We start from the raw sequence: 23,686 nt of genomic DNA, 5'->3' as shown, positions 1-23,686 counted from the left end.
CATATATTTTCAATTTACTTATGTAGGTAGTTATATTTCCGCCCCATCTCCCACTCTCAGTAGGTTGCAAGCTCCCTGAGGGCAGGGATTGTTTCATTTTTATCACTGTATCCTCACTGCATAGCACAGTGCCCTACATCATGATATAGTAAGTGATTAATAAATGCTTTTTGATTTGAATGGGATTGAATATAGCTTCTCCTGAAGAATTTTATAGAATATGAACACATTTACTCTAATAAGATTCCTGAGGGACACAAATGAGCAAATGATTTGGACTCCATTTTATGGAATAAGAAATAGAGTCCTATAGAAAAATAAGTAATATTTCATTCATTTATTTATTTTGTATCATTAGAATCCAACTACCTTGCCTATAGTAAGTGCTTAATAACATTTTATTAAAATTGATTTGAATTGTTAGCTCTAATAGGGGACAACAGATCATGTGAAAAAGAGTAGGTAGCAGGAGGGGTGATTGATCAGGGAAACACTGTAAATCTCAGAAAGAAGAGGAATTCTAATTCAGGCAGGTACATCTCAACATCCACTTTCAGTGTTCTAAGTGCCATTTTAAATTGGTATTAAGTTTTATTTCATGTAAAAACCTGCCAGGAAATGTTTTTCATTGGAATGGACATACTCTGAAGATGAAGGCCGAAATAAATATGGAATTAAAATTTATCCAAATAAGAAATAACTGCATAAGGTGGTCTTCTGATTCCCCTGAGTGGTTTCTCTTCTGCCTGCCACAGGCAGGCAGGATTTCACTACAGGATTACTTGACATTTACTTATCTATTTGTTTATGTTAAGCTTTTCTCTACCCCTCCACCACAAGTAGAATGTAAGCCCCCCAAAGATAAGGACTATTTCATTTTTGTCAGTGTATCCCCAGGAAGGGGCCATGTACATAATAGGTGCTTAAGGGATGCTTGTGTTGTACCACAGTTCCTTTCTATTGTCCTAGCTCAGTTCACTAATTGTCTTGCCTCAGTTTCCCTAATTTGTTCTGTCTCAGTTCCTTGAATTGTTCTGTCTCAATATCCTAGTTGCAACCCCCACTTTTCTGCTCATTCGTACTGAGATAATTAGAACTCTAGAGATCTGGCCACTCTGGCATTCCAAAAGATAAGATTCCAGATGTCCTATCTCAGATATCTAATTAATATCCTCTACCTCTATCTCTCCAGGCTTCCTGGCTCTAGTTTGACTACAGCTAAAATATTTTTTCCATTTAGATGACTCTGTAACTAAAATACTACAATTTGGATTGATTGGACTGGATTTTCTGATTCTAGACCTAGTGTTCTGAAATCAGAAAGATCTGACTTCAAATGTAGCATCAGATACTTACTAGCTGTGTGACCCTATACAAATTCCTAAACTTCTGTTTGCCTTAACTTTCTGTCTGTAAGATAAGGATAATAAAGGATCTACTTCCCAAGGTTACTGAGGAGATAGGATGAGAGAATGAAATGTAAATGTACTATATAAATAAAAAAATTAAATATTACTAATGCTATTTTAAAAGGGAACATAGACAAACTAGGGTTTCCAGAGTAGATAACCAGAAGTATTAAAAATCTGGAAACAATGTTAGAAGAGGGATAGTCCCAGGTCTGCTTAGACTGGAAAAAAGAGAAGCCTTGGATGAATTAAACAATACTCAGTTGTGTTCAACTATGGGACATTGATCTTATGAAAGAAGAGGTAGATTTGCTTAATATTGATCCAGGAAACAGAATTAAAAACAAAAGGGCCAAGTTACAGAGAGACAAATCTCAATTGTATGTAAGGAAGAATTTTGAGTGATTGTGATTAAGTCATTTAACCTTTCTGAACTTCCTTAGCCTCATTTGAAAAATGTAAAATTGGTAAAGAACAAAAACCAAACCAAAACAAAATTTACTACATAGCTCAAAAGCTTAATGTGAACAGAGTCTTTTGTAAAATCTGAAGTTCTATAAAAATGTTAGTTATAATTAGTAATGGTAGTAATAATAATGAATGTTATTCCAGGAGAATGCCCTTTGAAGAAGTGAAACTATTGTGTAGACAAAGGCTACATGAACAACTATCAAGAATGTTGTAGAGTGATATTCTTGATGAAGAAATAGAACTTTGAGGCCATTTGGTTCACTCCTAAAGAAAGGAATCCTGATAATATACTATATGAATGACCATCTAGTCTTTGAATGAACAACTCCAAGGAGGGAGAAATCACCACCTATCAAGGCAAACCATTCCACTTTTTGACAGCTCTAATTTCTACAAAGTTTTCTCTGACATCAAGCCTACACCTGTTTCTTTGAAATGCCCAACTTTTGCCCCTAGTTCTGCTCTTTTTGGATCAAACAGAATAGCCCCAATAGCTCCTCCAAGCAACAGCTGTTTAAATAATTGAACACAGTTTTCATGTACAACTGGAGCCTTTCCTCTAGGATAAACATTCCCATGTCCTTCAGCTGATACTCAAATGTCATGAGCTTAAAAGCATTTACTACTCTGAGTTTCTTCCTTTGGACTTCTCCAGCTTATGAATGTCCTTTTTCAACTGTGGTGAGCAAGACTAACACCATACATGAGCATTAAGTACAGTAGGATTATCACTTCCCTATATCTGGAAGCTCCTCCAAATGCAGCTCAAGATAGCATTAGTCTTGTTGATTACCACATCACATTGCTAATTTATAATCTTATAGTTTACTAAAACCCCAGATCAGAATCAGATTAATGGCTGATTATTGTTTTAGAGCAGGTAAATTGTAAATCGGATAAAGCACTAGGTCTGAAATCAGAAAAATTCATCTTCCTAAATTCAAAATGAAACCTTAGATGTGTGACCATGGACAAGTCACTTCATCTTATTTGCCTTATCTGTAAATCTCAGTATCATCATCTGTAAAATGACCTGGAAAAAGAAATGACAAACCACTCTAGTATCTTTGCCAAGAAAACCCCAAATGGGATCATAAAGAGTCAAATGCTACTAAAAAATGGCTGGAGAAGAATATAAGCTTTTGTTTTGGTGGAATTGATTTTTTTCTACCCAAAAGCAAGATTTTATTTTTATCCCTATTGAATTTCATTTTCTTAGATTTAGACCCAATGCTTTAGCATATTTTGGAATACTGATTATTATCCAGTGTGTTCCCTATCCTTACTAGCTTTGTGTCATTTGCAAATTTGATGAGAATTTCAACTATGACTTTATCCAAATAATTGATAAAAATGTTAAATTGCACATGGCCAAACACAAACAACTAGACTACTCTATATGAAAATCTGCCATGTTACTCCTGAATCATTAATAATACTTTTTAAATTCATCAGAAGTTATGAATCCACCTAGTTTATTCCATATCTTTCCATCTTCTTGACAAGAAGAGTATGAGACACTTTGTCAAAAGCTTTGCTAAAACCTAGATCAATTTTATTCAAGCAATCCTTGAATTACCATCTACTTGGCAAGTAATACTATTAAAAAATGAAGAGGAAATGAAGTTAATCTTATGTGACCTTGATCAAATAATGCTGGCTCTTTAAAGTCAATGATTGTCTCTCTAGAATTTTTCCAGGAATTGAAGTCAAGTTCACTAGTCCATACTTTGTAGATTCTAGTCTTTCCTTTTGTTGAAATTGTGACAGTAATCCTTTTCCAATCTTGTAGATTTCCCATTTTCTATCAACTTTCAAATACCAGTGACAGTGACTCAGCAATCACATCCCCGATTGTTTTTTTGTTAGTTTGTTTTGGTTTTTTCAAGATCCAAGCATGTAGTTCATCTGGGCTAGTTAACTTAGATTAATAATCAAAGATTACTACATGTTCTTTCATAATATTCTTCCTTCTATTCAATATCAGCTACCTATTACTCAGTTTTATTATGCTGTTTCCAGTTTAAAGGTTGGTTTTCTTTGCAGAGAAAATATAAAATAAGACTTGAGCAGCAATGCTGTCTTTTTTCTTGTCAGTTATCATTGTTTTATCCCCATCCCCATGGTCAGCAAAGGTCCTGTCTCTTTCTCCTTCCCTCCTCCCTCATATACTAAAAACTTACTTTATTGACCTTTGCTTCCTTACCTGCTTCAGCTCATTCTATCTTAGTATTCTTGACACTCTTTCAAGCCTTTATCAAAATTTCTTATTCAACTTCTATAATGCCGTCTTGCTTCCATCTTCTGTACATTTGTGCTTTTTATTTATTTAAATGTAAATTGATTGGTTGGCTAAATTAGATTATTTCTACAATCCTTTCTTATACTAATACTTCATTTTTTTAAAGACAGTAATTTGAGAGATCCTTCTAGGCAAGTATTATATAGTAGGGTTTAATTCCAGTTAAAAAGGAATGCTAAGGTTTCAAAGACAAATGAAGCAGTCATGCTTGTTATAATAGGAAAAGATAGAACACGTGTTTAACTCTAGTCAGTTTTATTTCAAGGGTGAAATAAGTGGAGGTCAGTAGTGCAATCTCCAAAAAAGGAGAAAAGAATATTTCTTCTTGTGTCCTGATATGTAGCTAGGGACCACTAAGAATACATGATGGCTTTTTGTCTCTCATTTATAGTTTGGGGGAAAACAAATTCCCTCTCAATCAAAACAAATATGTCACTGAATGAGTGAGAGATACAGCAAATAAACATTAGAGAATCAAAGAATGTTATAGCAAGAAATGAACTTAGAGACTATCAATTTAATCCTGTCATTTTACATGAAACAGAACCAAGGCCCAAGGAAGTAATGTGACTTGTTCTAAGATCACACAGGCAATAAGTGACATAGATAAAATTTGTTCCCAGGTCCTCTTTATACCATACCAACTTATCTATTTGAAAGGCAAGAACTTTGATTTTTTTCCTATGTAACATATATAAAATAAGATTTATTTTTATCATATAAATGTATGTTAACTGGAATGAAGTAGGGGAAAAAATCTCAAGTGAAGCCTGAGTCCATCCCTATAATTCAGATTCCTAATTTTTTTAAAATACATTTTTCTTGTTAAACATTTAGGATTTATTTTTAAAATTTTGTAGATTTTCAAAATGTTTGAAAATTTCCAAATGCAAACAATTTCAGTTAGATGATCAAAAGTGAATATTGGGGAGTTACATAGGAAAAAAATCAAACTTTTTGACTTTCAAAAGAGATACTTTGATATGATATAAAGAGGATTCTGGAATGATTTCTGTCTATGCTTTTTACTACCTGTGTAATCTTAGAGCAAGCCATATTACTGCTCTGGGTTTCAATTCCTTCACCTGTAAAATGACAGAGTTGAATTGATGGTCTCTAAGTGGTAGCTTGGCTCTGTAGATAATTCGATTTGATCCTGGGCAAGCAAGGCATTTAACATTTTTGTATCTCAGTTTCCAGCTAAGGGTTGGACTGGGTAATCTATATAGTTATTTAAGATCTAAAACAGATGAAAGAAGATGAAATAACTAAATTCCCTTAATAGAATAACTCTAGTGACTTTCTATGGTATCTAGAATCAGGTATAATCTATTTAACCTTTGAAATTCTAATCACAGCCTTTTAAGTTTCATTGAGCATTAAACCCTTTCCCTTATTTTGAGATATGGTCAAATTAGTCTTTGCTCTCTTCTTCACATACAATACTCCAAAACTCTTTTTTTTTTTTAAGTGGGCTGTTCCACAAGCCTCCTCCCTTCAGAATTCTTCCCCTACTTTAAGATGCAGATCAAGAACCATATTTTGAATTAAATTTTTACTGATTCCCCCCAATTGCTACTCCTTTCTTTCCCAAATGATCTTGTATTTAATAATTTCATGAAAATTTGTTTTTGTCAACTTTATATTTATGTTGCATATATTTGAACATGAACTTATTATTTTTCCCATTAGAATATGAGCTTTTTGTAATAGGTATTATTTGATTTTTTTGTATCCCTAGCATTTAGTAGTGTTTTGTACATAATAGACATTTATAAAGATGTGTTGTTTGGTTGATTGATTAATTGCAGTTGAAATGAAAAGGTATGCATATGAGAGATACTATTATGGTTAATTGAAGATATAATTGTAGGAAAAGTAAGGAAGAAAGAAGAATATCAAATGACTCTAATCTGAGTAACTGTGAGTATAGGGATGCCATCACCAGAGACAGGGAAGGTAAAAGTTTTCCAAAAAAATGAGTTAACTTTTACTTTAGTGTAATGGACTCCTAAGAGGCAGCTATAATGGAATGGATAGAGAACTAACCTTGCAATCAGGTAGATGTGTATTCAAGTCTTGGCCCTGACATAAAATAATTGGGTGCTCAGGGTGACTCATTAAGCCTCTCAGCCTGCCCAAGCAACTCTATAAAACTAAATTGGAGACTGAATGTCATCTAAATTGGTAAAAGGAATTTTTTCCTCATTGGAAATGTCATGAAAACACAGATCCAGAGAAAAACAAGACAGGTAGCTAGATGGAAAGATAGAGAGACAGAGAGACAGACAGACAGACAGATAGATAGATAGATAGATAGATAGATAGATAGATAGATAGATAGATAGATAGAAAGAAATAGAGAGAACTAGATGGGCAAGTAAGTAGGACAGTAGATAAAGCATTAATTAAATGCTTACTATTTTCATGCCTTATATTAAGTGCTGGAGTTACCAATAAAATCAAGTAAGATAACACTTAACTTTAATGAACTTTCATTCTAATGAGGGAAGACTAAGAAGCAACTGGTGTCAACAGTAAGACAAATCACTTTCTCATATCAAAATAAATGGAAAAATGCATGAATTAAAGTCTTATTTATGTTCTACTGCAAAGGCTAAGTGTCTATTTTTAAAAGGATATTTCTTAATTAATAGTTATTCATGAATCAATTAAAGTTTATTTGAACGTTTAGGTTTGCATTCTGCATCAAAAATCCAGGCACTGCCCATTTGATGCCCCAAATGGAAGCACAAGCTCTTATATTAATCAGAAACTGAGTCCCTTTTATGATATTATTGTAAAACAAAGTTTTAATCATCAATCAATCAATAGACATATTAAGGGTTTGTTCCCCTTGTTCCAGTAACTGTTGGAATTACTGAGGACACATACACCCACAACACACAATACAAAAAGGATCTTTACCTTCAGAGAAATTATATTCTAATGTCCCCAAGACATGACATGTATATCAATGAAAATATATAATATATACATAAAGAATAGAGTCTTAAATTCATTAATAATCTTTCTATAAATAAATGGTCAGTGTTTAATCTTTGGCCATTATTGTTTATTCCAGAGAAGTCACTTAGCCATTCCCAACCTCAGTTTCCTTACCAATAAAATAAAGAGACTGAATGACAGCAGGGATTATTAATTTTTTTTATTATCTACCCTATGGCAATCTGGTGAAGCTTATGAACCCTTTCTCAAATAACTATTTATTGCTTCTGTTGATAATTGAAGAAAATGCTAAATTTCAGTTAGATTTTAGTGAAAACAAAGATGAAACTTTATTTTCATCCAAGCTCACAGATTCTCTGAAATCTACCTATGGATCCCAGGGTTCAAGTTAGGAACTTATGAACTAAAATATTTCCATTACTTTTCCAATTCTAATTTATTTTGATTCCATGATAGGTAGGCAGCGTAGCCTAGTAAAGGGAGTGTGAGATAAAGAATCAGAAAGATCTGAAGCTCAATTCTGTTCCTTGCTGCCTGTGTGATCACAAGTGATTTACTTCATTACTCAGGCCTTTAATAACAATCTGTAAAATGAAGTTAGTGCAATTAAAAGTTAAATTCCTTTCCAACTCAACATTGTTTGAGTTGCATTCCTCTTAAAATATGTTTGCATCAATTAGTAGCTCTAGAACATTATAAAATCATCCTTACCTGAAAACACTTGATGAGAAGAAAAATCAAAACCCTCATAAGAACTGCAGCAGGGACTGTGGGGGTGGTATCATCCCTTCACTGCATCCCTTCACTGCAGCAATACCAGGGGTACTGCCTGCTGGCAGAAAGTACCTGGGAGCTGGACAGCTGCTAACCTCTAAGGAGAGCAAATTGTCTGAAACGATCCTTACTGCAGAAAGTATCATTTGGTCCCTACCTTATTAATGCTGTTACTCTTGGAAGGCAGACTCGCTCTTAACTGTCTGAGTACTACCAAAGTTCAGCCCTTTTCCACACAGCACCAAATATGTCCATTCTGTTAATATTCATTTCAGTTGCCTGATACTTTGCTTCAGGTTAGTGATTGTTTAGAGTCATTAGATGGTATAGTAAATAGAGTGCCAGCCCTGGATTAAGGAAGACTCATATTACTGAATTCAAATGTGGCCTCACTTGTAAGCTGTATGACCTTGGGCAAGTCATTTAACTCTACTTCACTTTCCACAACTGTAAATAAATTGGAAAAGAAAATGACAAAAGGCTCATATCTTTGCCAAGTAAACACTAAATGAAGTCATGAAGAGTTGGACACAAAGGAGCAACAAATAACTATTCAAAAGTAGACTGCCAAAAATGAGGCTATCCTTAATCTCTCCTTGTGTCACTCTTGGTTGATACCAAATTAAAAGTATGCTTATAGTGCTATTTGAAGGGAAGACTGTAAAAATCTAAAAAAAACCATCTTATCAGGTATTGATAAGAGAAATGCTGGTGTTTAGTGAGTAAACCTTACATCAAGAAGTCTTAAACTCTTTAAAAATAATTTTGATGAGTCTATTTCAGTATAATTGAATTCTTTTGTTGGAATGGTATATGTGTGTGTGTTTTGTCATGCATTTAAAACAGCATTTGGAGAAATACTCCATAAGCTTCACTAGAGGCCCAAAGGGGACCAGGACATACAAAATGATTGAGAACCATTGACTTAAGTGATAGAAAGTATTTGAACAACAACAAAAAAAGCAAAATGAAACATCTGTTTTTTATAAGCATGGTGGAAAAACAAGGTAATACAGGTGTGCCTTCTATTTGTTTTTGGTTTCTTAAGGGCAGTGACCTGGCTAATATTTCTTTTTAAAAAATATATTACATAAAGAAAGAATTCTCAATTATCTTATCCCTCCCCTTACCCATCTCAAGTCATTTGAGAGCTCTGGAGCTCTGCTAATCTCATGAGAAGCCTCTTAATATCTTCCTTATTTTACCTTGGTCTAAACCTCAAAACCAACCTGATTTACACTTTCAGGGATAACCTAGCATTTTCAGTTTCATGTGATAAGCAGTTGTGAAATGCCTAATATATTCCAGACAGCTGCTAAATTACATTGGTCATATAAAGACAAAAATTAAAACAGTCCTTATCCATAAGAAATTGTATTTTTTTCAAAAATCCACATTCATGTAAGTCTTACAAGACTTTTCTGAAATCAACCTTACATGAAATGATGCTAAGTCAAGTAAGCAGAATTAGGAGAACACTGTACACAGTTTTAACAAGATTGTTGGATGATCAAGTATGATTGAATTAGTTCTTTTCAGCAATATAGTGGTAAAAGACAATTTCAATAGACTTGGGATAGAAAATGTCATTCATATCTAGAAGGAGAACACAGTCATATATATATTAGAGATAGGGCTTGAACCCAAGTCTCCCTGACTTTGATTCTAGCTTCTATCTTCTACTACTATTATCACTTCTTAGTTTACCAAACCTAAAAAAGTCAGAAGAAATTTTAAAAATCATTGCTGACTCAAGCAAGATGAGTATTATTTAAATGATCATTTCTCTGTCTCCAGGGCTGAGACCAGAATGTGTGTGCTTATACACCTACAAATAACTTATTCCTTTTATCTAACAAATTCATAAGGAACATTTATATCTGCCTCATGGGTTTTAAAATATTTTTTCTAAACCCTGAGGCAAGATTTATTGAATATTTCAGTCAAATCATAGAGGAGGAAAGAAATCAACACTTCTTCATGCACAGAAAACCAGGAGTTTTTTCCCAAAGACTCAGTTCATCATGCGTTAGATTTCTATGTCTAACTTATCAAAATTAATACCAATAGCCATTATATATCAGCACCACATGGTGTAGCAACATCTTCTGTGTGTGTGTGTGTGTGTGTGTGTGTGTGTGTGTGTGTGTGTATGTAAATCCCTATAATGGCTTTCAGAGAATGGATCAAAACAATGCTAAAAAAAAAAAATTGGTTGGTTGATTAATGGCCATATCCCTTACTGACTGTGAAAAGATATTTGGAATAAATACCATTAGCAGGATGACAATAGATCTTGATAGCAACAATGCAGAATAGTGATCCTACTTTGGATTTTTGGGAAAGAGACCCAAGAATTCTCTATCAACAAAAAGGATATGTGTATATCATTCTAGCTTAGGGAAGTATTGAAAGGACGTAATTGTTTCTAGGGTAGACTAAAGCTAGAAATCTCGTACTGAAGGGAATATGAAGAAGATTCAGATGTGCAGAAGAATTTTATTTCTCTTTCTTTTCCTTCCTTCCTTCCTTTCTTTATTTCTCTTTCTTTTCCTTCCTTCCTTCCTTCTTTCCTCCCTCCATCCTTCCCTCCCTCTCTCTCTCTCTTTCTTTCTTTCTTTCTTTTGCTGAGGCAATTGGGTTAAGTGACTTGCCCAGGATCACACAGCTGGGAAGTGTTATGTGTCTGAGACCAGATTTAAACTCAGGTCCTCCTGACTCTAGGGCTGGTACTCTATCCACTGTGCCACCTAGCTGCCCTAGAATTTTATTTCTTACTAGAGCCATGAAATTATAAGCAAAAAGGTTGCCCTCTATTACCATTATTATTTAATATTGTATTAGAAACACTAGCCTCGGCAATAAGAGTCGAGAAAGATATTAAAGGAATTAGAGTAGGCAATGAAGAAACCAAACTATCACTCTTTGCAGATGATATGATGGTATACCTAGAGAACCCCAGAGATTCTACTAAAAAGCTATTAGAAATAATTCATAATTTTAGCAAAGTAGCTGACTACAAAATAAATCCCCATAAATCCTCAGCATTTTTATACATCACCAACAAAATCCAACAGCAAGAGATACAAAGAGAAATTCCATTCAGAATAACTGTTGATACCATAAAATATTTGGGAATCTATCTACCAAAGGAAAGTCAGGAATTATATGAGCAAAATTATAAAAAAGTCTCCACACAAATAAAGTCAGACTTAAATAATTGGAAAAATATTAAGTGCTCTTGGATCGGCCGAGCGAACATAATAAAGATGACAATACTCCCTAAACTAATCTATTTATTTAGGGCTATACCAATCAGACTTCCAAGAAAATATTTTAATGATCTAGAAAAAATAACAACAAAATTCATATGGAACAATAAAAAGTCGAGAATCTCAAGGGAATTAATGAAAAAAAAAATCAAATGAAGGTGGCCTAGCTGTACCTGATCTAAAATTATATTATAAAGCAGCAGTCACCAAAACCATTTGGTATTGGCTAAGAAATAGATTAGTGGATCAGTGGAAAAGGTTAGGTTCACAAGACAGAATAGTCAACTATAGCAATCTAGTGTTTGACAAATCCAAAGCCCCTAACTTCTGGGAAAAGAATTCATTATTTGATAAAAACTGCTGGGATAATTGGAAATTAGTATGGCAGAAATTAGGTATGGACCCACACTTAACACCATATACCAAGATAAGATCAAAATGGGTCCATGACCTAGGCATAAAGAATGAGATTATAAATAAATTAGAGGAACATAGAATAGTTTATCTCTCAGACTTGTGGAGGAGAAAGAAATTTGTGACCAAAGATGAACTAGAGACTATTACTGATCACAAAATAGAAAATTTTGATTACATCAAATTAAAAAGCCTTTGTACAAACAAAACTAATGCAAACAAGATTAGAAGGGAAGCAACAAACTGGGAAAACATCTTCATAGTTAAAGGTTCTGATAAAGGCCTCATTTCCAAAATATACAGAGAACTGACTCAAATTTATAAGAAATCAAGCCATTCTCCAATTGATAAATGGTCAAAGGATATGAACAGACAATTTTCAGAGGATGAAATTGAAACTATTACCACTCATATGAAAGAGTGTTCCAAATCATTATTGATCAGAGAAATGCAAATTAAGACAACTCTGAGATACCACTACACACCTGTCAGATTGGCTAAGATGACAGGAAAAAATAATGATGAATGTTGGAGGGGATGCGGGAAAACTGGGACATTAATGCATTGTTGGTGGAGTTGTGAACGAATCCAACCATTCTGGAGAGCAATCTGGAATTATGCCCCAAATTTATCAAATTGTACATACCCTTTGATTCAACAGTGTTTCTATTGGGCTTATATCCCAAAGAGATACTAAAGAAGGGAAAGGGACCTGTATGTGCCAAAATGTTTGTAGCAGCCCTATTTGTAGTGGCTAGAAACTGGAAAATGAATGGATGCCCATCAATTGGAGAATGGCTGGGTAAATTGTGGTATATGAATGTTATGGAATATTATTGTTCTGTAAGAAATGACCAGCAGGATGAATACAGAGAGGACTGGCGAGACTTACATGAACTGATGCTAAGTGAAATGAGCAAATCCAGGAGATCATTATACACTTCGACAACGATATTGTATGAGGACATATTTTGATGGAAGTGGATTTCTTTGACAAAGAGACCTAACTGAGTTTCAATTGATAAATAACGGACAAAAGCAGCTACACCCAAAGAAAGAACACTGGGAAACGAATGTGAACTATCTGCATTTTTGTTTTTCTTCCCGGGTTATTTATACCTTCTGAATCCAATTCTCCCTATGCAACAAGAGAACTGTTTGGTTCTGCAAACATATATTGTATCTAGGATATATTGCAACATATCCAACATATAAAGGACTGCTTGCCATCTAGGGGAGAGGGTGGAGGGAGAGAGGGGGAAAAAATCGGAACAGAAACGAGTGCAAGGGATAATGTTGTAAAAAAAATTACCCTGGCATGGATTCTGTCATTAAAAAGTAATTATTAAATAAAAATTAAAAAAAAGAAATTATAAGCAAAAATTTTAATGGTTTTCCTTTGAAATATTTTTTTCATCCTATCTCTTTTCTTTGCAATGTAGAAAATAAAATGTATTACAACAATTAACAAAGCTGGTGCTTTGAGGTCCACTTAAATTCTGGTCTTTGTAGTGTTAAGTGAGTGGTAACCTTCCTAGGTTAATAGGATTAGCAAAGTAGTCACTATGGATAGGGAATTAGACCTGAGTTCAAAAATGGCTTGCTGTATCATTCTAGAAAAACCACTTGACCTTCCTCAGACTCAGTTTTCTCATCCATAAAATAGATACAATAAAAGTACCTGCTTTTAAAGATGGGTATGTGGTTAAAATTAGATCTTATTTGTAATGTTCTTGCAAACTTAAAGTATTATAAAAATGTTATTTAATATGTGGAATAGTAGATAAAGTATAGGACTCTGAGTCAAACAGATTTGAGTTTGAATTGTGTCTCAGATACAGTTGTATGACTCTGAGCAAATAAATTAATCTCTGTTTGCCTCAGTTTTCTCATCTGGAAAATGGGGATAATAGCACTTAGGTTACAAGATTTTTATGCAGATCAATCGAGTTAACATCTATAAAGCACTTTGCAAACTTTAAAGTGCTGTATAAATGCTTATTTTATCACCATTGTTGTAATTTAGCTTTAGAGATCATCTAATTCAAACTCTTTATTTTACAGTAAAGGAAACTGAGACTCTGAAGCCAAGGTTCTTAGCCTTTTTTGTATCATGAATTTCTTTGATAGTCAAGAGAAGTAAAGTTCAGAACGTGTAGAAGCTAGCAGAGAAAGCTAAAAATAATACACATTAGGAAAGAAGGAGGAAATAGTAAAATGTTATACTCAGTTTATCAAGGTTGATGATAAAACATGAGGGAATGAAGGTAAAACTGCTCATTTTATTTTGGTTTCATCTTCTCTGCCAAGGAAAGTGATCTTTGGACTGGAAGAACAGAATAAAATGGTTAATAAGGAATTGATATCCAAGATAAATAGAAAGAGTGAGAAAGCAGTTGCCTCTGAGGAACTCAAATTTTAAGTCCCAAGTGAACTACATTTTCGGATACTAAAAAGGGTGGTAAATTGAATTGTAGTCACTATCAATGATCTTTACCTGATTATGAAAACAGAGCAGATACTGCAGACTTGAAGGAAAATGTCTTTTTTTCTAAAAAAAAATTTGAAAACGAAGGGGGCAACTAGGTGGCACAGTGGATAGAGCACCAGCCCTGAAGTCAGAGGACCTGAGTTCTAATCTGGTCTCAGGCACTTAAAACTTCCTAACTGTGACCCTGGGCAAATCACTTAACCTCAATTGCCTTAGCAAAAAAATAAAAATAAAAAAGAAGAAAGAGAAGAAGAATTTGGCAAATTCTTGGCAATTGTTGATAAAATCATAGAACATATCTTGAAATGAACAAGAGAGGTAGCATGAAGTAAAAAATAGAGAACAGGCAGGAAGAACTAAATTCAAATACCACTTCTGTCTACAGATCATGTAACCCTGGTAAAGTGAGTACCTTGTAATTAATGCTCTAGGCAACTGTCTAAGATTCTAAATTATGCAAGTATCAACTTGCATTGGTAGAGGGATTTTCCTCACTGGGGAGCTCCTTATACTAATAAAATGACAGGGGAAGCTAGGTGTTACAGTGGATAGAGCATTAGCCCTGAAGTTAGGGCTAATCTCAAATCTAACCTTAGACACAACACTTGCTAGCTACATGATCCTGGGCAAGTCACTTAACCCCAATTGCCTCAGCAAAAAAGAAAAAAGAAATAATAAATAATAATAAAATTTAAAAATTTATTTTTTTAATGACAAATTAGGTTCCTATACATAATATTAAAGTGATGGTTAGTAAGAACTAGAAAAGAAAAAACCACCATGGTTTCAAGAGCATACCATGCCAGATTAATTTTATTTCTTTGGAGGAGTTAGGGTATTAGATTGGTAGAACAAAGAAATGTTTTATGTATTTTTTCAAAGCATCTCATGTTATTCTCTTGGATAAGAGGAAGAGATATTGACTTGATAGAATCATTGCATAGTTTTGGCACTGGTTGGACATCGAGATCCCAAAAATAATAATAACAGTTCTGTGACAACTTCAAAGGAAATCTCTAGTGGACTGCAATAAAGATGTATGTTAATTTATTTCCATAAATGATTTGATAAAGGCAGAGAAAATGGCATATTTAGCAAAATTGCAGATGCAAAGCTGTGAGGAATTGTTGATGCATTGAATGACATATTCAGGACTTGAAAAGCCTGTGACAGGCTTGAATCTAATCTTGATAAGGTCAAATCTAATAGGGAGAAATGTCAGACTTAACTTGGGTTAAAAAAATAAACTTCACAATTACAAGATATATGAAAGGCATTGATTATAGGTGATCCATTGGAAAAAATATGAGAAATTAATAGAATAGCTTAATGCATTAATAGTGTGACATGACAGTCCGAAAAGCTATGTTAATCAAGTTGTAGAAACACAATATCAGAGAAGTCAGTTTTGTACTATCCCATGATGAGAATGCATCTGAAGTTCTGTGTCTAGTTATGGTCTTCACATTGGAAGAAAGACATCCACTAATTAGCTGGGAAGCATCTAGAACAGGGCATGACGGATAGTGAAAGATCTAAAGTTCATGATATATAAGTAATCCTTGCAGCAACTAAAGATGCTTGACCTAAATAAGAGAAGACTTGGATGGGGTGGGGTTCATCTCTATCTTTAAAGATACAAAGTTCTTAATGGAGTAGGGAAGAGACTTGCTCTATTTAGCCTTGATGGGAAGACCTAGGAGCAATGGGGATAAATTGTAAAGAGAAATTTTAAGCTTGACACAAATTTAGAAAAAAATTTTCAGCTATCCAAAAAGCTATATTTAGTAAATAAAAAGTCATCAATAATATTAAAAAGTAAATTAGAGAATTTTCACTTGTGTATAGTACCAACTCTTAAAATTTCACAAGAAACAAAACAAGCCTCTTATCTTTGTTTACAAACTAACACCTCTTCATTCTTCAGGAGATAGTAGATTTCCTTTCATTGGACTACTGAAAAAAAACCTGGATGACATTCCTTAAATGCAAGAAGTATTAGAGAATGTTTCAGTGATGATCCTTGTTCTCCAGTGTTATGACCACATATAGCATAATCTTATGTCATGAATTCAAGGATCCTGTCAAATTCTATAGTTGGTATTAGAGGAATGCTTGTTGAACTTCTAGAAAGAAAAGATATGATTACAAAGAGCCTGATAACATGATTTGTTATTCAGGTATAGATCAGAGGTTTTTCAGTTTCTGAGATCATTTCCAAATCTGTGATGCTTTGATAGTAGGATAGTCACTCTGGTGAATGTCTTAATATGAATCGTATATTCATACAAATCAAAGAGGAACTGGAATGGTTAACATCTCCCTTCCATTAGAAAACATAGTCAATGAAATGTTTGCCTACAATTGAGATTAGTAAAGTCAGCTAAAATGTAGTGTTTTGAGTGAGGGCCTCTTGAGGAAAAAGAAAGTAGAATTACAACTAGCCCTACTTAAAAGCACAATAGTAACAGAAAGTCATTTCCGTAGAGGAAAGTTAAAGATTTTTTCATAACTGCTTAAATACTCAGGATGGCATTCAGTGGAAATAAGCATTTCCAAGATGGTGAAACCCTTTTGCTAGCTGGATGCCACTCACTTCTTTTGGATTCACAAAAAGAATCTTTTTAAAAATCAAAATAATTTTATTATCTGCCTAGCATGAATGAGTATGAGTGGTTGTATATGTACACCTAATTGCAGGGCTCGTTGTTTTTTTCTCATATTCACTATTGGAGTCTTACATCAAGTATTTTAGAAAAGAAATTTCATTATTAGTCTCCTCTTGATCTCTGGGCTTCCTAATTGATTTGTGAAAACAATGTTTTCTGGCTCCTGTTTTTACAATAAGCAAAAAAGTGATCAGTCTATATAAAATCTTTTTTTTTTCTTATCTTAAAGAAAGTTTTCTACATGGGGAGGTGGTGTGGGAATGAGGCTTTGGTAGGAAAAAATACTGGAAACAAAATGACAGCCCATTAATTAATTAGAATGGCTAGGAAAATACCTGGGATATGAATCTAATGGGATATTATTATGCTATAAGAAATAAGTTGCAACATTTAGGGAAATATGGAGAAACTTTTATGAAGTGATGCAAATTGAATAAAGTTAATATCGTAAATAACCATCATGTCAATGTAGATGAAAACTACCCTAAGAGGCAGCTGGACACAGATGAAATACAATGAATTGTCTTGATTCTAGTGAATGGATGATGAAACACACATTTTTTCCTTTTGGTAGAAATATGGCAGACTAGCTAGACAGAATGTCACATACACTCTCAAAATTGGTCACCATGCCTTGAGGTTTTGCTTAATTATTCTTCCTCTACAAAGAAGAGTCATTTATTTATTATGGCAGGAGAGAACAAATAAGGAAATAACTTAAAGGATAAAAAAAATCATTGAAAATTTTAAAAATAAGGAGAAGATAAAGGTTACTTAAATCATAGCACATTTATACAGATTACTCTCCAATCTTTGTTTCTCTATATATTTTCTCAGCCTCTATCTAGTTCCATATTTCTACCCATCCTATATGAAATTTCTTGGATGTAGTGCCAGCCCTAAAATTTAACATAAAACAAAACAGAACAACTATCATATCTTTGCCCACAAACTGATACTTCACTTCTGACTGCCATTAATAGAGTAGGCCTATTTGTCTTATGTTTCATGCATCTTATTCATCATTGGATCATTCTTCTTTTAGTGCTAGACCACTGCTAGTCATCCTCCCTCCTCTAGCCTACAGTTTCTTGGTCTTTTTGGCCAAATTTGGAAAAAGCCTTACCTTTTCCAAGAAGCTTTATTGTCTGGTCCTTCAGGAAATAAATAGACCATACTCTAAAACTATATGCTAGCTTATATATTCCCTTTGAATTATTTCTTAGTTGTTTCATACAGTTTTGTTCGATATTCTTAATTAAACTACAATTCCATAGGACTAGGACATAGATGGGAGCTCCTGGACAACAGATAGATCCTATATTCTTTTTGTTGTTGTTTGTCATTTATGTTATGTTCAACTCTCCATGATTCTATTTGGGTTTTTTTGAAAAAGAAATTGGAGTAGTTTGCCATTTTCTTCTCCAGATCACTTCATAAATATTGAAATTGAGGAAAATAGAGTGAAGTGACATGCCAAGGGTCATACAGCCATATTTGAATTCAAGAAGATAAAACTCTCTGACTTCAGATCTAGCATTCCATCCACTGAGCCATCTAACTACCTTACTATAATCTTTGATTTCTCTTATATAGCAGAATTTATTTCATGTCTTAGAATCATATTAGTCAGATCTAGAAGACTCTCTCAAGGTTAATTACCAGTTTTATAGATGAGGAAACTAAGTGACTTGTCCACAGTCATACAACTAGTAGATATCAGAATTTGAATTTGAACCTACATATTGATTCCACATTTATCTATCCATTAAGCAAGGTTTCCTATCAAAGTAGAAAAAAGTGCAATTTTAGAATACAGGTCAGCAGCAATCTGCCATTGAAAACTTATGCAAACATATCCTCTGAATATCATTTCTACTATTTCCTTCTCTCACCTCCACCCTAACTATCTACAACACAAAATGCAAATGAACAAATTCATAATGGACCTTTATGTCAAAGAATTGACCAAATTCACTTTATAAATTGTTTTCTGATATTTTCTATATATCACATTGTATTATTATGCATAAAAGTTACTCAGTATAAATATGTGCCAGTATATATATGTATGCATATTTCATTTTCATTCTTTCCTGCCAATTTTTATTTTTTCTACCCATTTCTTCCTCCCTTCCTCCTTCATTCCTTCCCTCCTTCCCTGCTTTCCTTCCTCTCTCACTCCTTCTTTCCCTCCCTCCTTCTTTCTTTCCCTTTCTTCCTTCCTTCCTTCTTTCCTTCCTTCCTTCCTTCCTTCCTTCCTTCCTTCCTTCCTTCCTTCCTTCCTTCCTTCCTTCCTTCCTTCCTTCCTCCTTTCCTTCCTTCCTACCTACCTTTTTTCTTCCCCTTCTTTTTTTTTCTTGGAATGTACCACTGAGGAATTTTGCTGCAGAATTATTGTTATTCCAGTTTTGTTCATAACAGTGCCTGCTACAATAAAAATGACTTGGGTTACAGATCAATCATCACTCTGAAGCACTTAATTCCAATACTGAGCTTAAAAAATGTGGATCTAATAATTCAGAAATTTCTCTGTACAATCTCTAATTGAACTTCAAAGTAGGTGGATTCTGCTTCTCCATGTAATACAACTATCTCAAAAGATGCCTCAAATCCTATCTCCTACAGAAGACTTTTCCTTATTTTTCTACTTGGTAAAAATATGCCATTTCCAACCTAACTATTTTTTCATATATATTATGAAATTGGTTAGCTACATACATACTGTTTTCTTTCAAAGAAAATATAAGTTCCTTGAGAGCAGGGACTATTTCATTTTTATCTTTTATCTTATTGCCTTGCATATGGTAGACAATTATTAATACTTGTTAAATTGCAATGAGTTGAAATGATATCTCATGATTGAGATATGATAACAATGCTCTTAGAGGGTATATATGAAGCATCTATTTGACCAACATTTCTACATCTTTTGAATATAGCTAATAATAGAAAAGTCAGGAATTAAATCTTAGTCTTGTGACTCCAAGGCTAATTTTTCTTCCCCTACAATGCATTAAATGTTATGCTATCAATCGCATCCTACAAAAAGACTCATGGCACTCATGACACATTTGACACATTTCTTCTTGAATTTAGAATTAGGAAAAAAATGTCTAATGAAGAACTTGTCTATATTATTTTCTCAGGAAAGGAGTACTAAATAACTATTTCCCATTTTGTCATAATTACCATGAAACTAATGAAAATTCCTTTATATCTTTGGATATAAAAGTTAATCTATCTAATGTGCCAGATGTCATTAATTTCTTTTCTCCAGTTAACTTTGTATATATAATTTTTAAAAAAAAAATTATACTATTATAAAGTGTATTCAGTTTTATAAACTGCTTTAAAGTTTTTTTTAAAGTAAGTAGGATATAAATCCTAAATAAACAAATTGATTATTTTAATCATAAATGTGTCCATCCAAAAGGGCTTAAAAGACAAATTCTAAATATACCTAAAGACTACTTTAAAAAAGGAGCTAGAGTTTGAGAACTTGGCACTCTGAGAAAATCAACATATGGCTAATTGCCTTTATTTTTCAATTAAAAACAAAAAATAATTTTAATTTATGTCTTTTTCTATTAAAATTATTTTCCAATGTGTTTTGCATTTAATTCCTCTTTGTAACAAAGAAAGTTTTGAGTAAGATACAGTAGTCAAAAATTGCACTTGACAATATTGGCAAAATCACTCACCTTTGATTCTCTAACTTACTATCAAAAAGATCAAGTCATGTTTCTTTTTTTTTCTGATATGAAAGGGGTCATTGTAATTGTAATTACTCTTAGTTTGGCAGAATTTTGGTCTTCTTTTTACTACATTAATGTAATCATGTCTCTTGTACTCTTGGATCTATTATTCTCTTTGTACTATAAATCTTACCTTTTCTAGTTTATATAAATTTTCCTAGGTTTCTCAAAATTTCTGATATTCATTTCACATGATATTTTCTTTTAGTTGTACTTCAATCACCCAGCTGAAAGTTAGGCCTCAAGTTTGTTTCTTTGTTTTTTGGAGAGAAATAGACATATTTCATTAGAGTAGTTCCAGTGAGGGAAACTCCCTCTACCAACATAGATTAGCAACTGCTCTGTAGCTTAGAGTCTCAGAAAAATAACTAGGACACTTAGAGGTTAAATGCCCTGCCCAGGATCACACAACTAGTAGCTGTCAAAGGTAGGACTTGAACTCAGATCTTCCTGCCTCTATTCATTATTTCACATTACCTTTCAACAGGCTTTGATTTATTCATCATTTAAATGAAGAGATTGGACAAGGCAATCTCTACAGTTCCTTTCAGCTCTCAAACCCAGTGATTCTATTCTTCAAATGTCACTGAAAATACTTACTAATGCATAGTCATTGTTCAAATTCTATTTTAAAATTTAAATGAGTAAAGACTTTTGCCTGCCAAAAAGGAAAAAAAAAACTTATTAATATTATCACCCTTACCAGGTTGATTGTGCATCAGCAGTCAGCCAATAGGAAAAATGCAGCTCAGATTTTGCCATCTTGACCTGGTCATTACTGTCACTACCATAGTAGATAATAAAAACAGGAAAAGACTGCTGAGCATAAATCATACATTCTTTTGTTCTTCACAGATTCAGGAATATTACCAAGTCCATGGGACCTGCTTCAGATAAGAAGGAATCAAAGGATAGCTTGCTTCAAACTCCCTGCTATAGTGCAGATATATTCTGCAGTGCCCAAATCAGTCTTAATATTCAGATAGACAAGAGAATGTTGACAACAGTTAAATAAATGCGCACATTAACTCAGGTTCAAGACAAGATGCATATGACACTTGGCTTGATTACTAGCAGCATTATTTGGATTTCACAATAAATTTGAGATGATTTATTAAATTGGAAAATGAGTTATTACAATATAAATGAAGAATTTATATATAGTTCTCTTACCCAACAGCAAGAGAGGGAGATGATCACAGACCCATAGAATGTTAGTGCTGGAAGAGACCTCAGAGAACATACAGTCCAACCCCTGAAAATATGGGAGAGGAGAGAGAAGTGAAGGAACTTGCCCACAGTCACCCAGATGAATTGTGGCAGACCAGGAATAGAAATCCACTCTCCTGACTCTCAGTCCAATGGAATATCTGAAAGATAATATGATTGACAATATAGTTGGTGCTTTCAGTTTAGTCTAATGGTCTCAATTTAGTCATCAAGTAACTTCTAACTTCAGGTTTCATTTTTTTCTCTAAATTAATTATCATTGGATACACTTGTCTTATACTGGAAACTTTTATGATGTCAAAAACAAAACTATACAAATAATAGTGTAAAATTTCCAAAAAATGTGATGTTTTATATGTATATGATAAAAAAATTGTTTATAATGGAAGAAACACAGGACAGAATTAAGAGAATTTGGAATCAAGAGTTAGGGGCTAGAATCTTAGTCTTAACAAAGAAAGAAAGAGATAGAGACAGAAAGACAGAAAGAGAAAGGTACAAAGATAGAGAGAAAAAAAGAGTTGGAAGGAGAGAAGTAAGGAAGGAGAGAAAAAAGAAGAAGGAGGAGAAAGAGGAAGAGGACGAGGAGAAAGAGAAGGAAGACAGAAAAAAAGAAACAGAGAGAAAGATAGACAGACAGACACAGAGACAAAGGGAGGGAGGAAGAGAGACTGACAGGAAGACATAGACCAAGAGACAGAGAAACAGAGAGAGAGAGAGAGAGAGAGAGAGAGAGAGAGAGAGAGAGAGAGAGAGAGAGAGAGAATAATACAGAAAGTGGTATATTTCTTAAGTTTTTACAAATAATGTCCACTTGTTTTATGCACAAGTGACCTATCTTGTCTAAATGTGTTAAATAACATTAACAAGTTTATGTATCCTTTATTAGGTTCTAGTTATTAGATTAGAGAAGTGCTTTCTTCCCAATCTAAGATCATACTGGTTCATCTCATTTTTTCACATGGATATTGGTCAGACAGACTTTCTAAAAGAATAAATTACTCCTTGGAATAAATTAAACATTTTAGTTTTTCCAGGCCAAGGGGTTCCATTCAATTCAGTGCACTAGAAACATTGCTTATCAAATGGCATATTCCTTAATTTAAAAATTAATGTAATTACTCTTCAAACTAACTTTCTCCAAGAGAATTTTTTTACACATTGAAAAAATATAAAGGATAACGAAGATGATTTTTTAAAATTCTCTATCTCTTTTCTATTTCTTTCACACTAACTTTCAAAAAGACAACTTTTATTCTTTCTCACAGGCACACTTCTTGTCCAAGAAGGTGAGGATGTTTCTACAGGAAATTCTTATCATTCCAGTATTTGACCAGAAATTTCTATTTACTGGTAAAGTGATATAATAACTTCATAGGCTGATTATCAGGGACTTTAAAATGCTGATATGCTTTGTGAATCAACAAAGTAAAACTATATTATAATTGATACTGAATTTTTGTAACACATTATCCTAAAATATATAATTTGAAAATGGATATTCATCATGTGGCTTGCATATAATACATATACATATTGCTTTATAAACTATCATGTTTCACTAAACCTTAAGGATTGAAAAGAACTTCCAAGATTATCTAGTCTAATATAGAAATCCCTTATACAACATCTACGATAGAGAGCCTCTTGAATACCTTCAATAATAGCAAGTGCATTATTTTGTGAATCATTTTTGACTGCTCTAAATTGCTAGTGCTCTTTTGCCTATGTAGCTGAAATTTTGTTCTTTATAATGTCTAGCAATTGGTCCCAGTTCTGTCTGCTGTAGTAATAATGCAAAGGCACTACTCACTGTACCAAATGACAGCTGGTAATGTATTTGAATATGACTATCATGAATTAACTAAAATGTTTCTTTTCTAATTTAAATAACTCTATTTTTCTCATTTAACACGATTCTTGTTT

The 23,686-nt window shown here is 33.4% G+C and overlaps 1 protein-coding gene across 1 annotated transcript in view; it reads right to left on the bottom strand.

The window, feature by feature from the left end:
* The window catches only part of MINAR1 (membrane integral NOTCH2 associated receptor 1), a 37,734-nt gene extending 15,849 nt beyond the window's left edge, over positions 1-21,885 (bottom strand). The window contains exon 1 of the mRNA XM_051981147.1: positions 21,704-21,885. The gene's annotated coding sequence lies outside the window, so the exon portion shown is untranslated. The remainder of the gene's footprint in view (positions 1-21,703) is intronic.
* Between the last annotated feature and the right edge of the window lie 1,801 nt (positions 21,886-23,686).

This window comes from Antechinus flavipes, chromosome 2 (genome assembly GCF_016432865.1).
Source record: "Antechinus flavipes isolate AdamAnt ecotype Samford, QLD, Australia chromosome 2, AdamAnt_v2, whole genome shotgun sequence".
Lineage (NCBI taxonomy): Eukaryota > Metazoa > Chordata > Mammalia > Dasyuromorphia > Dasyuridae > Antechinus > Antechinus flavipes.
The sequence above is the reverse complement of the archived record's forward strand: the minus strand, read 5'-3'. Positions and strand labels throughout refer to the sequence as shown.